We start from the raw sequence: 13,710 nt of genomic DNA on the forward strand, positions 1-13,710 counted from the left end.
GGGCGTCAGATAATCCTAACCTAAACTGGCACCTTAGGGCCGGATCGTTCCACTGAGAAGCTACGCACCACTTCCTAAAATCAGAACAGTATTCCTCAACCGGTCTTCTACCCTGACGTAAGGTCACCAGCTGACTCTCGGCTAAAGCAGTCCTGTCAGTCTCGTCGTAAATGAGTCCGAGGGCAGAGAAAAAACGATCAACAGAGGAAAGTTCAGGGGCGTCAGGAGCCAAGGAGAAGGCCCACTCTTGGGGCCCTTCCTGGAGTCGGGATATGATGATACCCACCCGCTGGTTCTCGGAACCTGAGGAGTGGGGCTTTAGGCGGAAATACAGTCTGCAACTCTCCCGGAAGGAGAGAAACGTCTTACGGTCCCCTGAAAACCGGTCAGGTAACTTGAGGTCGGGTTCTAGAGGTGAGGTGAGGGGTACTACTAAAGCAGCGTCACCCTGATTGACCCTTTGGGCCAGGGCCTGGACCTGTAGGGAGAGGCCCTGCATCTGCTGGGTCAGGGTCTCAAGGGGGTCCATGATAGCGTCAGCGTAGGAGAAATGGTAGACTAGGTAAGGGCTTGTAATTATGTAATGGCAGGAAGGAGGTGAAGGGAAAGTGAGCCCTAATCTACCCACCGCCCTGTCCCTGCCTACTTGCAACGACCCGCCCTAGGCGACGAGGTACAACTGGGCGGCGGTCCCTACGCTGGCTAAGTGCACAGGAAGACAAACAGGGAACACGCAAGGGAAGGGGCAGTAGCCACGGAACGCCACGAGGAAACGGGGCGGCGAACGAACAGTCAGGACCAGGACGAAGTGAGTACACCCGAGCGGACACGGAGACAGAAGCAAGCCAGGGCAAGCAAAGCAGGTCAAGCAGAACTGCAGCAAGGCAGAAGCAGGCTGGAGCAAGCAGCAGTGGGGCCAGGAATCCAAAAGAATTACAAGCACTGAGGGAGAGCACAGGGCAGGTAATAAAGGGCAGGGGGCGGAGCTAACTCCGAGAGACCAGGCCGCGATAGGCTCTCCCACTCCTGAGCCTGCCACCCTGGTTGGTGGGAGAAGGTGTCAGTCGAACAGGTCTGGCCTCAGGTGTGGATTGATTAATCCCAGGAGTGTAGCTAGATGAAGTACCTGGCAGATCCCTAACAGTCAGGGCCCCTAATAAGAGCCAGACAAAGGAAACAATGTCCATACTATGCACACAAAATACGCACATAACTGAATGGCTCAGCTGGACCCCATAGGTAAAGGGCACAATAACAAAATCAAAGCTGTGGCTGTGTTAACAGCCATGGATGCAAACAACCTCTACCCATGGTGATAGTCTAAATACAAGACTCATATTGCTGAAGGTGAACACATGCTGGGAACGGAGCTCATACCCATTTGGAACAGGTCACCCTCACTGGCGTCACCCCGACGCGCGTTTCGGCCCGGAAGCCTTCGTCTGGGGGCGAAACGCGCGTCGGGGTGACGCCAGTGAGGGTGACCTGTTCCAAATGGGTATGAGCTCCGTTCCCAGCATGTGTTCACCTTCAGCAATATGAGTCTTGTATTTAGACTATCACCATGGGTAGAGGTTGTTTGCATCCATGGCTGTTAACACAGCCACAGCTTTGATTTTGTTATTGTGCCCTTTACCTATGGGGTCCAGCTGAGCCATTCAGTTATGTGCGTATTTTGTGTGCATAGTATGGACATTGTTTCCTTTGTCTGGCTCTTATTAGGGGCCCTGACATTGGTATACACGCTGTAATTCACATTTATTCTGATTCTACCTGTTGTGTAGAGAGTTATACTGAGCTGTTCTGCTGTTGAATAGCACCTCTCTTTTCTGCTGCTAAAATAATAATTTTTGTTCTTTCATGCTGGCTATGCAATAGAATATGCACATCATATAAATGTAATATACTACTGATGTACCTTTGCATTTCTGTAGCTTAACAGTGTCGCCCATTACCCATATTTTTGGATATAATATATACGTGTGATCTGGTTGTCTTTTCTGTACTGTGGAATTCATCTCTGTTTTTAATTCATGTTATATATATTTTTTAATATGTATTTAATAAAGATATTTTGTTTTAAATATTTTGGTGTGTCAGACTCCGAAGTTTAGGTTTGTCATTTATTCAGCGGGTTCACCGTTATTACCATGCCTTATTCCCCATAAACTAATATGTATTGGGTCATAGTTGTGACTTGAATAAATGTATCCGGGGGATAACCTTTGTGGTGTTCTTCATATAGGTTTACTACTACACTGTGTGTTCGCTCAAAAAATGGCGACACACAGTGTAGGAGGTTTGACCGTTCAATCCCCTCCTTTCTCCTGGCACTAGCCAGGATAAGGGAGGGGGGATTCTGTGAGCTCACTAGAGCGAGTGTGTTTTCTCAAATTTTGCAACATAAAGCAATGTGGTTGCTTTACCACATGCCAATGCTGCAATTTTGGGAATTGCTCCATCTAGTGACCAGCACTGGGAAATGTTATAAATTAGAATCTAATTTATAATATTTCCTGACTCGTGAAAAAATTAAAAAAATTAGAACAATGTTTAATCATTTATACACTAACTGTTTAACTAGCGACACATTCCCTTTAAGGGGTTAAATACATTTTTTAATCCCATTAACCCTTTCTCTCCCAAGGATATAGTTAGAGCTGCAATACTAGGCTTGTTTGAAAGGTTATAATCTTAGCTGCAGCTCTTGCCACGATCCAGCCTGAATTATAGCAGGTTGAAGTGGAAGTTGCATATACCTGTAGCTTCCATTTCAGCATACAGATGTAGCCGTCTTTATCTTGACTTTTAACGCATTAAATACAAGTTAAAGTTACTTTAACTTGACTTTTTTAAAGGCTTTCTAATGCTTGAGGCCTAATACAAATTTACAACTAGTTCAAGTAAAAAAAAATTATTAGTTTACGCTTTCAATTAAGTTTAGGGAATTGCGATTATTAATTAGGGTTAGTCTGTGATCACATATTATGGTAAATTTCTGCTGTTTGCTGTGATTTTCTCAGAATCGCAGAAAAATGGAGCAGTTTTGCTGCATTTTTTTTTTCCTTTGGTTTTGACATTTCTTTAACACGCACCTGTCAATGTAGACATGTGTGGTATGTATCAACTATTCAGTTGGCAGAGTACGTTTGTTGGCATACACATTTTAGTCACAAAGTTGAATTTTAACGCAATTTTTGCTTTTAATCACTGATTAATGCAAAGTTGCATAAAGGTGGTGGTGTGTATAAATTCTTACCGTACATTATATTTTTATACACGGTATACTGTGCGCTTTCAAAAAAGAGAGAATTTGTTAGAATAGTAGCTGTTTGCCATGTGCATGTTTTTAACACATTTGTGGATGGACAAATACTGCATGATCTGTATTTTAGCGTTTTTGAGAGCATATGCTCTTGTTGATGTAGACAATTAATATATATATATATATATAAATATATATATATACATATATGTGTGTGTGTGTGTGTGTGTGTGTGTGTGTATGTATATATATATATATACATATGTATATATATGTGTATATATGTGTATATGTATATATATGTGTATATGTGTGTGTGTGTGTGTGTGTGTATATATATATATATATATATATATATAAAAATAAATTTTGCAAAACTTGGTCTATTATTTTTACATTGTTTTTGTGCGTAAACCTCTGCTTGTATGTGAGTTTTAGGTGCAAAGGTAAGTTATAATTATTTATATTTTTTAAAATTTAAATATTACTGTTTGTCACAAAAGTACGTGAAGCTGGACATGACTGCCAACAGCATGTCGAGACAACTACAATCGTCAGGTAGTCTGCTTTCATCAAATATATAGGGTTTGGGGTTTCACTCACTTTTTTGGATGTGTAATCCCTGCATTTTATTTCCATCCTAAAATCCGATTTTTGCATCTCTGTATGTACTCTGCACATATTGAAGTTTATTTTTAGGATGTGTGGTGCATCTAATTTTCTGCTTGAGTCATACTTTTAGCCACAAATATCAATTTGTATGCATAATTTATTTTTATTTTTTTTTAAATTGCACTTTGACACAAGATTGCATGATGGTGCCTGTGTGTATAAAGTGCTGAGTGGCATTTTGACAATGTGCAATGTGTCTACTTTTCGAAAATATATAGGTATGGGGTATTATTAAGATTTCTTATTTTGTCATTTAGGATTAGGATACATTTTTGTACATATTAAAAGTGTGAAAATTATCTTGGCTACCAGGGGTCAAAATATCCAAAAAGCGATTTTTATATTGTTATTAGGCCGCTTTCTCACGTCAGTATTTTGTTCAGAATTTGGTCTGTATTTTGCATCAGTATTTGGAAGCCAAAACCAGGAGTGGGCCTGAAACACCGAAGAGGTGAAAATCTTTCCATTATACTTGATACCACTCATGGTTCTGGCTTTACAAATACTGACCAAAATACTGCTGTGTGAAAAGCAGCCTTAATATACTTCTGTATGCTAAGGTCTCAAACACACATCAGTGGCCCTTTATATGGCCGCAAGTCACGGATCCGCAAAACACGGACCACACACGGATGGCTTCTGTGTGCGGTCCGTAGTTTTAACAGACCAATGAATAAAATGTCCGAGACTGATCCGCAAAAACAGACAGGAATAGGACCTGTTCATTAATTTGCGGAACTGATGCATGGCATGGCCCCATAGAAATGAATGGGTCAGTGTGCTATCCATTAAAAAAACGGATAGCACACTGAAGAATATCACTGAAGTGTGCTTGAGGCCTAATACAAAATTGTATTTGTCAGGGCATGCTGGGAGTTTTAGTTTCATAACAGCTGTAGAGTTTACAGGTTGGAACCACCTCTTTACAATGTCAGTAATCTGTGTGAAAATGGTGTAAGATATAGAATTAGGAAAATTAAATTATAACATTTCTAAGAGTTCACATAAAACATGTATTTTATTCCAGTCCAAATATTAATATCTCAACTTGATCTGGTGATCTGGTGATAAACGGCAATATGGCTAAAAGCTAAATGTATTTTTGCACATAACTCTATTTACATGGCTCCAGGAATAGCTTTCATACGAGGGGTGGTGGAGAACTGGCGTACTTGGAAGAAAATCCAAGTATTGTTTGCAGGGCCGCCATCAGGGGGGTATTAGGGGTAGTGGTGTGAGGGGCCCGGCCAAACCTAATTGAAAGGGGGGCCCGGCAACTGCCGCGACATTCTTTTGGTAGGAAAAAACGGGCCCCTGCAATGGGGCCCGTTTTTTTCACCAAAAGAATGTCGTGAGCTGCTGCTGCTGCGGGCCCCCTCCCCTCGTCATGGGGGGCCGTCAAACCGTCCGCCCGCGCGCACCCGATCCCGCGCACAAGGAAACGCCCGCGCGTGCGCACCCGCGAGCGCGCACCCACGAACGCCCGCACTGGAGACCGCCCACGCGCGCACCCGCGAACGAAGCACGCGCACCCGCGATCGGCCGCGCGCGCACCCGCGAACGAAGCGCGCGCAGCCGCGGACACACATGGACAAAACTTACCTGGAGCCTGGCTGGAGGTGAAGGACTGAACGTCTGGACCGAAGACCTCGCCTGGAAGACATCGCCGGAAGAGGACTGGAGTGGGAGCAGCTCTTCTGACACAGTGAGTAAATTATCTCAAAGTGCTGTTTATGTATGGCCCTGTTCACACAGTATTTTGCAGGCAAAAAAAAATCTGCCTCAAAATTCCTTAAAGAATTTTGAGGCAGATTTTGACCTGCCCACACTATCTTGCCGCGTTTTTTTGCTGCGTTTTTTGCTCGCGGCGATTGAGGACAGCAGACAAAAAACGCAGCGAAAAATGCATTTTCTGCCTCCCATTGATTTCGATGGGAGGTCAGAGGCGGAACCGCGGCAAGAAAGGACGTGCTGCTTTTTCTTTTTTCCGCGACTGGCTCCCATTGATTTCAGATTAAATCAATGGGAGGCGGTTTTGGAAGTTGTTTGGTGCTGATTCTGACGCAGTGTCCGAGTCAATATCAAGGCCCAAAAACTGTGAACTGGGCCTTATTGTTAGAGCTTATTCAGACGAACGTGTAATACGTCCGTGCAACGTGCGTGATTTTCACTCGCCTCGCACGGACCTATGTTACTCTATGGTGCCGTGCAGACTGTCAGTGATTTTCACGCAGCGTGTGTCCGTGTGTCCGCTGCGTAAAACTCACGACATGTCCGATATTTGTGCATTGTTCGCGCATCACGCACCCATTGAAGTCAATGGGTGCGTGAAAATCACGCCCAGAACTTCCGCAGCCGTATAAACTATGAATGAAAACAGAAAAGCACCACGTGCTACAAACATACAAACAGAGTGTCATCATGATGGCGGCTGCGCGAAAATCACGCAGCCGCGCATCATACGCTGCTGACACACGGAGCGGTTATGGACCTTTTGCATGCGCAAAACGCCACGTTTTTTGCGCGTGCAAAAAGCACACGCTTGTGTAAATCCGGCCTTAGGGTAGGAACACACTAGGCATGAACACTGCGGATTTTATGCAACACATTTTATTGTGGAGAATCCGCAGCGTATTACAGTCGCAGCAGAGTGGATGAGATTAGAACAAATCTCATCCACACGCTGCAAAAATAATGGACCTGCAGTGTGGCTTTTGGCTTTTTAAGCCGCAGCGTGTCAATGTATTCTGTGGAATCGCTGCTCCTCTGATGCGGAAATGCTGCGGTTCTGCCGCAAAAATCACAAATGAGAAAAAAAAAAAGGCACTTTTTTAAATTGATAAAGTTTAGACTTACCCCGGCCGTAGTCCTGGTGACGCGATCCTCTATTCTTAGCGCAGCCCCGCCTCCTGTCATGACGTTTCATCCCATGTGACTGCTGCAGCGGTCACATGGTCTACAGCGTCATCCCAGGAGGCGGGGCTACGTTCAGAAGAGAGAGATGCGTCACTTAAACTACGGCCGGGGCAAGTCTAAACTATTTTTTCCCTGCAGGATTCCCGCAGCGGACAAGCCTCACGAAACCTGCGCCACTATTTTGGTGCGGTTTTGCTGGCAGAATTCCCTGCGGCTACCGGGGCGGATAAGCTGTGTAGTTTTACTCAGCATATCCGCCTAGTGTGTTCCTTATGATGTCGCTCCTGGAGCTGCTGCCGGTCTCTAAATAGGCAGTTGGTCCAGTAGAATTTGGAATTATTTTTTTTTGTGAACCAGCTTAAAAAAATACAAAACTTTTGTGTTAGGGCCTGTTCACATCACCGTTCGCTTCCGTTACGGGGTTCCGTCTGAGGTTTCTGTCGGGTGAACCCCGCAACGGAAAGTGAAAGTGACAGCACAGCTTCCGTTTCAGTCACCATTGATCTCAATGGTGACGGAAACATCGCTAATGGTTTCCGTTCGTCACCATTCCGGCTGGTTTTCGGACGGAATCAATAGCGCAGTCGACTGCGCTAATGGTGATGGAAACGGAAGCTGTGCTATCACTTTCACTTTCCGTTGCGGGGTTCACCCGACAGAAACCTCAGAAGGAACCCCGGAGCGGAAGCGAACAGTGATGTGAACAGGCCCTAACACAAAAGTTTTGTATTTTGGCGTGGCGTTTTGCGCTTGCAAAAGGTCCATAACAGCTCCGTGTGTCAGCAGCGTATGATGCGCGGCTGCGTGATTTTCGCGCAGCCGCCATCATTATGACACTCTGTTTGTATGTTTGTAGCACGTGGTGCTTTTTCTGTTTTCATTCATAGTTTATACGGCTGCGGAAGTGCTGGGCGTGATTTTCACGCACCCATTGACTTCAATGGGTGCGTGATGCGCGAACAATGCACAAATATCGGACATGTCGTGAGTTTTACGCAGCGGACTCGCGCTGCGTGAAAATCACTGACAGTCTGCACGGCCCCATAGAGTAACATAGGTCCGTGCGAGGCGCGTGAAAATCACGCACGTTGCACGGATAAATTACACGTTCGTCTGAATAAGCCCTAACAATAAGGCCCAGTTCACAGAGTTTTTGGGCCTTGATATTGACTCGGACACTGCGTCAGAATCAGCACCAAAAAACTTCCAAAACCGCCTCCCATTGATTTAATCTGAAATCAATGGGAGCCAGTCGCGGAAAAAAGAAAAAGCAGCACGTCCTTTCTTGCCGCGGTTCCGCCTCTGACCGCCCATCGAAATCAATGGGAGGCAGAAAATGCATTTTTCGCTGCGTTTTCTGTCTGCTGTCCTCAATCGCCGCAGGCAAAAAACGCGGCAAGATAGTGTGGGCAGGTCAAAATCTGCCTCAAAATTTGGTGCGCGGTTCCAGGCGGTCGCCGGTGCGCATGCGCGGGAGTTTGCGGGTGCGCGTGATCGGTCGCACGGGCGGCGGTGTTTGTCGGCCCCCATGCTACCCAGGGCCGCCATCAGGGAGGGTATTAGGGGTACTGATGTGAGAGGCCCGGCCAAACCTAATTGAAAGGGGGGCCCGCAGCTCATGACATTCTTTTGGTGAAAAAAACGGGCCCCATTGCAGGGGCCTGTTTTTTTTCTACCAAAGGCAAGTCGCGGCAGTTTGCCGCGCCCCCCTTTCAATTAGGTTTGGCCGGGCCTCTCACATCAGTACCCCTAATACCCCCCCTGATGGCGGCCCTGGGTACCATGATATAGTACTGGACGGAGTACCGTTAACAGGCGGTGCCACGGTAGGGGTGGCCCAGAAAATTTAGCTGTAGAGGGCCCTGAAATTCCTGATGGCGGCCCTGATTGTTTGTGAGTCATGGCACGGCTTGCCCTAATAACTGGTACAAACTTATAGGATTGTTGGGAACAAAGTAAGATTTGTGCGCTAGACCATTAATTACATCTGAGAACAGAATACATCAATAAAGGAACACTTATGTGTACGCTAATGCTCATCGATGCAAATGAGATTTCACTAATAAACTTACAATTCAGTGTTTTAAAAAAAAGTTGAGATTTGGAACAGAATCTTTTTTGTAAATAATACAATGTGTTAAGGTTTTGGAAAAGTAACAATTTCACTGGCCAAATGCTTTAAAATCCACCCCCTGAAATGTGTTTCAGTTTAACATTACCACCACTTTAGGGTAATATTGGACTTGATGATATTACACAAATATGTTCTGAAGCCATCTTTCCCTCTGCTTGGGAAGACTCCAACACCACTCATTTCCGTTGAATTAAGCAAAGCAGAAATTCCTCCAAGAAGCAAGACTCCTTCTAGTGATATGTTATTGGCAGTAATTAAGCCTTACTGACATGAAGAAAAGCGTGAAGAACATGCAAAAGCCCACTGACAATGACATAGGTAAAGGGCATTTAACTCTTATTAATGTCATTTTCTTCTACGTTAGCTAGATAGATAGATCGAACAAACTAATTTTAGTTTTATCTATCTATATCATATAGATGTCCTTTAGACTGGATTCACACGTAGCATTTTGTTGCGTTTTTAATACGTTTTTAGTGCGGCCAAATGTTACAATAAAGTTTATAGTAAAATATATTACACGACTGTGTTTTTCTTTGTGGCATTTTTAAAGTGATTTTGTGGTCAGTGGCGTTTTTCTCAAAACGCAGCATGCTCTGGGTATGGCATTTTTTTAAATGTTTTTCCCATAGACTTCTCTATAGGACTAGAAAAAAAGGATGTACAAAATGACACCAAATTAAAAACGCCTTAAAAACGCATGTAACATTTAATGACGCTAGCGTTAGTGGAAGCGTTTTTTTATGCAGTTTAAATTGACAGAAAAAATCTGTGTGTAAAAGAGGCCCAAAGGTTAAACAGGTGAGCACTCTGTGCAGCCACTTCACAGCTCTCATCACTGCAATTTTGTCTGATCACTGAAATCGTCAAGTTGGTGGTGCAGGAATTTCACAACTAAGCCATAACATTCAACCAGAAGAGGAAGAGCCCTCCCCCTGAACATCTGCAAATAAGCTTTGTTTATAAGAGGATGGACTACCGTATTTCTCCAGCAGTGGTCAAAAGTCAGCAGGTGAGCATGTTTATGATTAATATTATTTGTAGCCTTATTAGAAGCAGTAATAGTAGTATCGGTGAGCTCTTACAGGATAGGGCACATTACTTTATACTAATTTATTCAATAGAAGACTCTGCAATAAGGTTATTATACTTAAAAGGGTTATCCTATGAGTAATGTTCATAATCAAAGTTCAGAAATGCTAATAATTGCTCTTTTAAAATAATTTTCCATGTTTCTAGCATATAAAAATAAATTTCTCATCTTTTTTTTGCTCCCCTTGGTGCTGCTGCTAAGCTGTGCAGTTAGGGAGGGGCTCTGAGCAGCATCAGTCTCCTTCCCCCTCTGACATCTAAAAACATAGTCCCTTCTTACTTTCCCTGCAGATAAGAAACATAGGATGCAGAGTACTGAAGATATGTACTGTGTGTAATCCATAGTATGCACTCCCTTAGAAACCAATGAAAATATAATAAAATAAAAAAAATAAAGACTGAGTGGGCATGTGCAGGATCCATATCAGATGTCAGGATTCAGAGCTTTACAATACTAACAAGCTGAGAAGTAGAAGTCTCCATAGCTATACTGTCATGCTACAGGAAATACTCTGCTCCTTTCCTGACAAGCAGGACAGAAAGCTATTTCTATTGGCTGCTCTACAGTGAACAGGGGATCACTATGCAGAGAACTGGCTGTGGGGAGAGTGACTAAGCATGCGTGTTTACCAGCAGTCAGCTCATTAGGTGGACGTGCACATTGCTAATTACTTTAAACACCAGGTAGCGACATACTATATAAGTAAATGTCATCATAACTCCTCACTGGATCATTTTTTTTACAACATGTAAATGGAAAACAGTGTTTATTTCTTATGATCTATACAATGAATATAATATTTAATGGTATTACAACAACTTTAATACAAAGTCGTAGCTAGACCATCCTTCATCTGGAACAAAGTTTCTACTTGCTTCTAAATCCTTGTATCTTGATACCCTGATCAAGAAAGAATGGCTTGTTGGTCACCTCCTGACACATAGCACCCAGGACACATGCCTTACTCAGCTAGGCCCCTGTTTAAAATGTTTATTTTGTTAGATCATGGAGTGATGATGTTTTTTCAGTTTGTAAAATGACAGAAAGTTACAATGACAGGAAGCTAGTGGCAGGCAGCTCAAATATAAAAATCAATGAGTCCATGAATCAGATAAAAATGGAGGAAATACAAATTCTGAGAAATTTTAAAATTGCAGTAACACTTAGTAGGATATTAACTCTTACAATATGTAGGATGTTAAGGGACAATGTTTTCATTAGTACATGTATTATCAAATAATTTCAGTGAGTGGCAACGTAACCTCAACAGTGTTTCTAAGTCAACAAAGTTTGATGTGTACAAGGCACCAATGTTCAGAGTCTGTTTAACTTTTTTTTTCTCATAATGAATAGAAGGTCTGTGCTCTCCAGATAATTGCTTGCAGGCAAAAGGTTACACATATAGATCTAACAAGAGGGTGTAAAATTTTACTTATACAACTGTATTTAGCTGATATATAATTATTATCTTAAATATGTACGATTGACATTGAAAATCATAAATTCTGATACAATATACCAAGCGCTCTACACAGATATTACTATTTTTATTCAATGCATCATGGAAAAGACGTTTACTCATTTAATTAGATCGAATTAATTTATTGTACCCATTTTTTCAAAAATATGCATGTAACCAGTAATCCAACAATTAGGACATTGTTCATGTAAAATGCTTTCTATAAAATGTGTAGAAGTCTTGGCTTTCTCTTGTGTAGAGCCATGTGCACACTAAGGGCATGGCCACACGTAGCGGAATTGCTCTGGAATTCCGCTGCGGACACTCCGCAGCGGAAATCCGCAGAGGACCCGGTTCTCCTTTGCCTTCCACAGCTTTGTGGTTGGGTTCGTTTGCACGTTGCGGACAATTCTGCTGCAGAGCATAGGCTGCTGTGCAGAATTTGGTGTCCGCAGCATACAATGGTTGTTGCGGAGGTGTGGCGGACTGTTTGCGGACTCATTGCGGAATTTCTCCATTGACTTCAATGGAGATTCTAAGTTCCGCAATGAAGTCCGCAGATGTAATGTAGATGTTATGTGTGCTGCGGAGCGTATTGGTTTTTTAACTTGACATTTCTTCATTCTGGCTGGACCTATGTATTTCTAGATCTACAGCCAGACTGAGGAAGTCAATGGGGCTCCCGTAATTACGGGTGACTACGTGTATGCACCCATAATTACGGGTGACTACGTGTGTGCACCCATAATTACGGGTGACTACGTGTGTGCACCCGTAATTACGGGAGCGTTGCTAGGCGACATCAGTAAATACTCACTGTCCAGGGTGCTGAAAGAGTTAAGCGATCGGCAGTAACTGTTTCTGCCCCCTTGACAGTGACTACAGATCACAATATACAGCAACCTGTAAAAAAAAATAGAAGTTCATACTTACCGAGAACTCCCTGCTTCTTCCTCCAGTCCAGTTTCTCAGGATGACGTTTCAGTCTAAGAGACGGCTGCAGCCAATCACAGGCTGCAGCGGTCACATGGACTGCCGCGTCATCCAGGGAGGTCGGGCTGGATGCCGAAAGAGGGACGCGTCACCAAGACAACGGCCGGTAAGTATGAAATTAGTTTACTTTCACTAGGGAAAGTGCTGTCCCTTCTCTCTATCCTGCACTGATAGAGAGAAGGGAAAGTACTTTCACCTCAATACGCAGTGGCTAGTCCGCATCAATTTATTGCCCATTTTGGGCAGATCCGCAACAGAATCTGCAACGCAGATTCTGTGCGGCATTGATGCGGACAGTTGCGGAAGAATTCCGCCACGTGTGGCCATGCCCTTAGAGTATATTTTTGTGTGGAGATCCTGAAATCCACAGTAAAATCAGATTGTGTAGCCTGTAAACATAAAACTGAAAATCAGCAGAGGCATACCTAAACTTTACTGATGACTCTGTAGAGCAAGACCTTGTTGACACAGTACAGATTTAATGCAGATTTTGCATGCATTTTTTAAAGTCAAAAACAGAATTGGATCCAGAAGAGAAGACACTTTAGGTCTCCCTTTATATATTCTGCTCTGTTCCTGGTTTTGGCTTAAAAAAATACATGCAAAATCTGCATCAATGCTGCATTGTGTGAACAAGACCTTATGGGAGCAACTCCAATGATAGAAATTGATTATAGAATTTTCATATTTATTTAAATAGCTTTAAAATTCTGCACTGATTTTTTTTATTAATATATATTTATACAGTTTGTAGCTCCATTCTTCTGATCCAAATCCCCTGCATATATATGGTTTTATAATATAACATGCTGGCTTCCTGCAACCGGTACTTGAGGGAGCTTTGGAACTTACTTTATGCTGTAATCCATTGAACTTAAAGAGGCTCTGTCACCAGATTTTGCAACCCCTATCTCCTATTGCAGCAGATAGGCGCTGCAATGTAGATTACAGTAACGTTTTTTATTTTATTTTTTAAAACGAGCATTTTTGGCCAAGTTATGACCATTTTTATATTTATGTAAATGAGGCTTTCTAAAGTCCAACTGGGCGTGTTTAAAGTAAAAGTACAACTGGGCGTGTATTGTGTTCGTTACATCGGGGCGTTTTTACTTCTTTTACTAGCTGGGCGTTGTGTATAGAAGTATCATCCACTTCTCTTCAGAACGCCCAGCTTCTGG

This window comes from Rhinoderma darwinii, chromosome 3 (assembly GCF_050947455.1).
Source record: "Rhinoderma darwinii isolate aRhiDar2 chromosome 3, aRhiDar2.hap1, whole genome shotgun sequence".
NCBI lineage: Eukaryota > Metazoa > Chordata > Amphibia > Anura > Rhinodermatidae > Rhinoderma > Rhinoderma darwinii.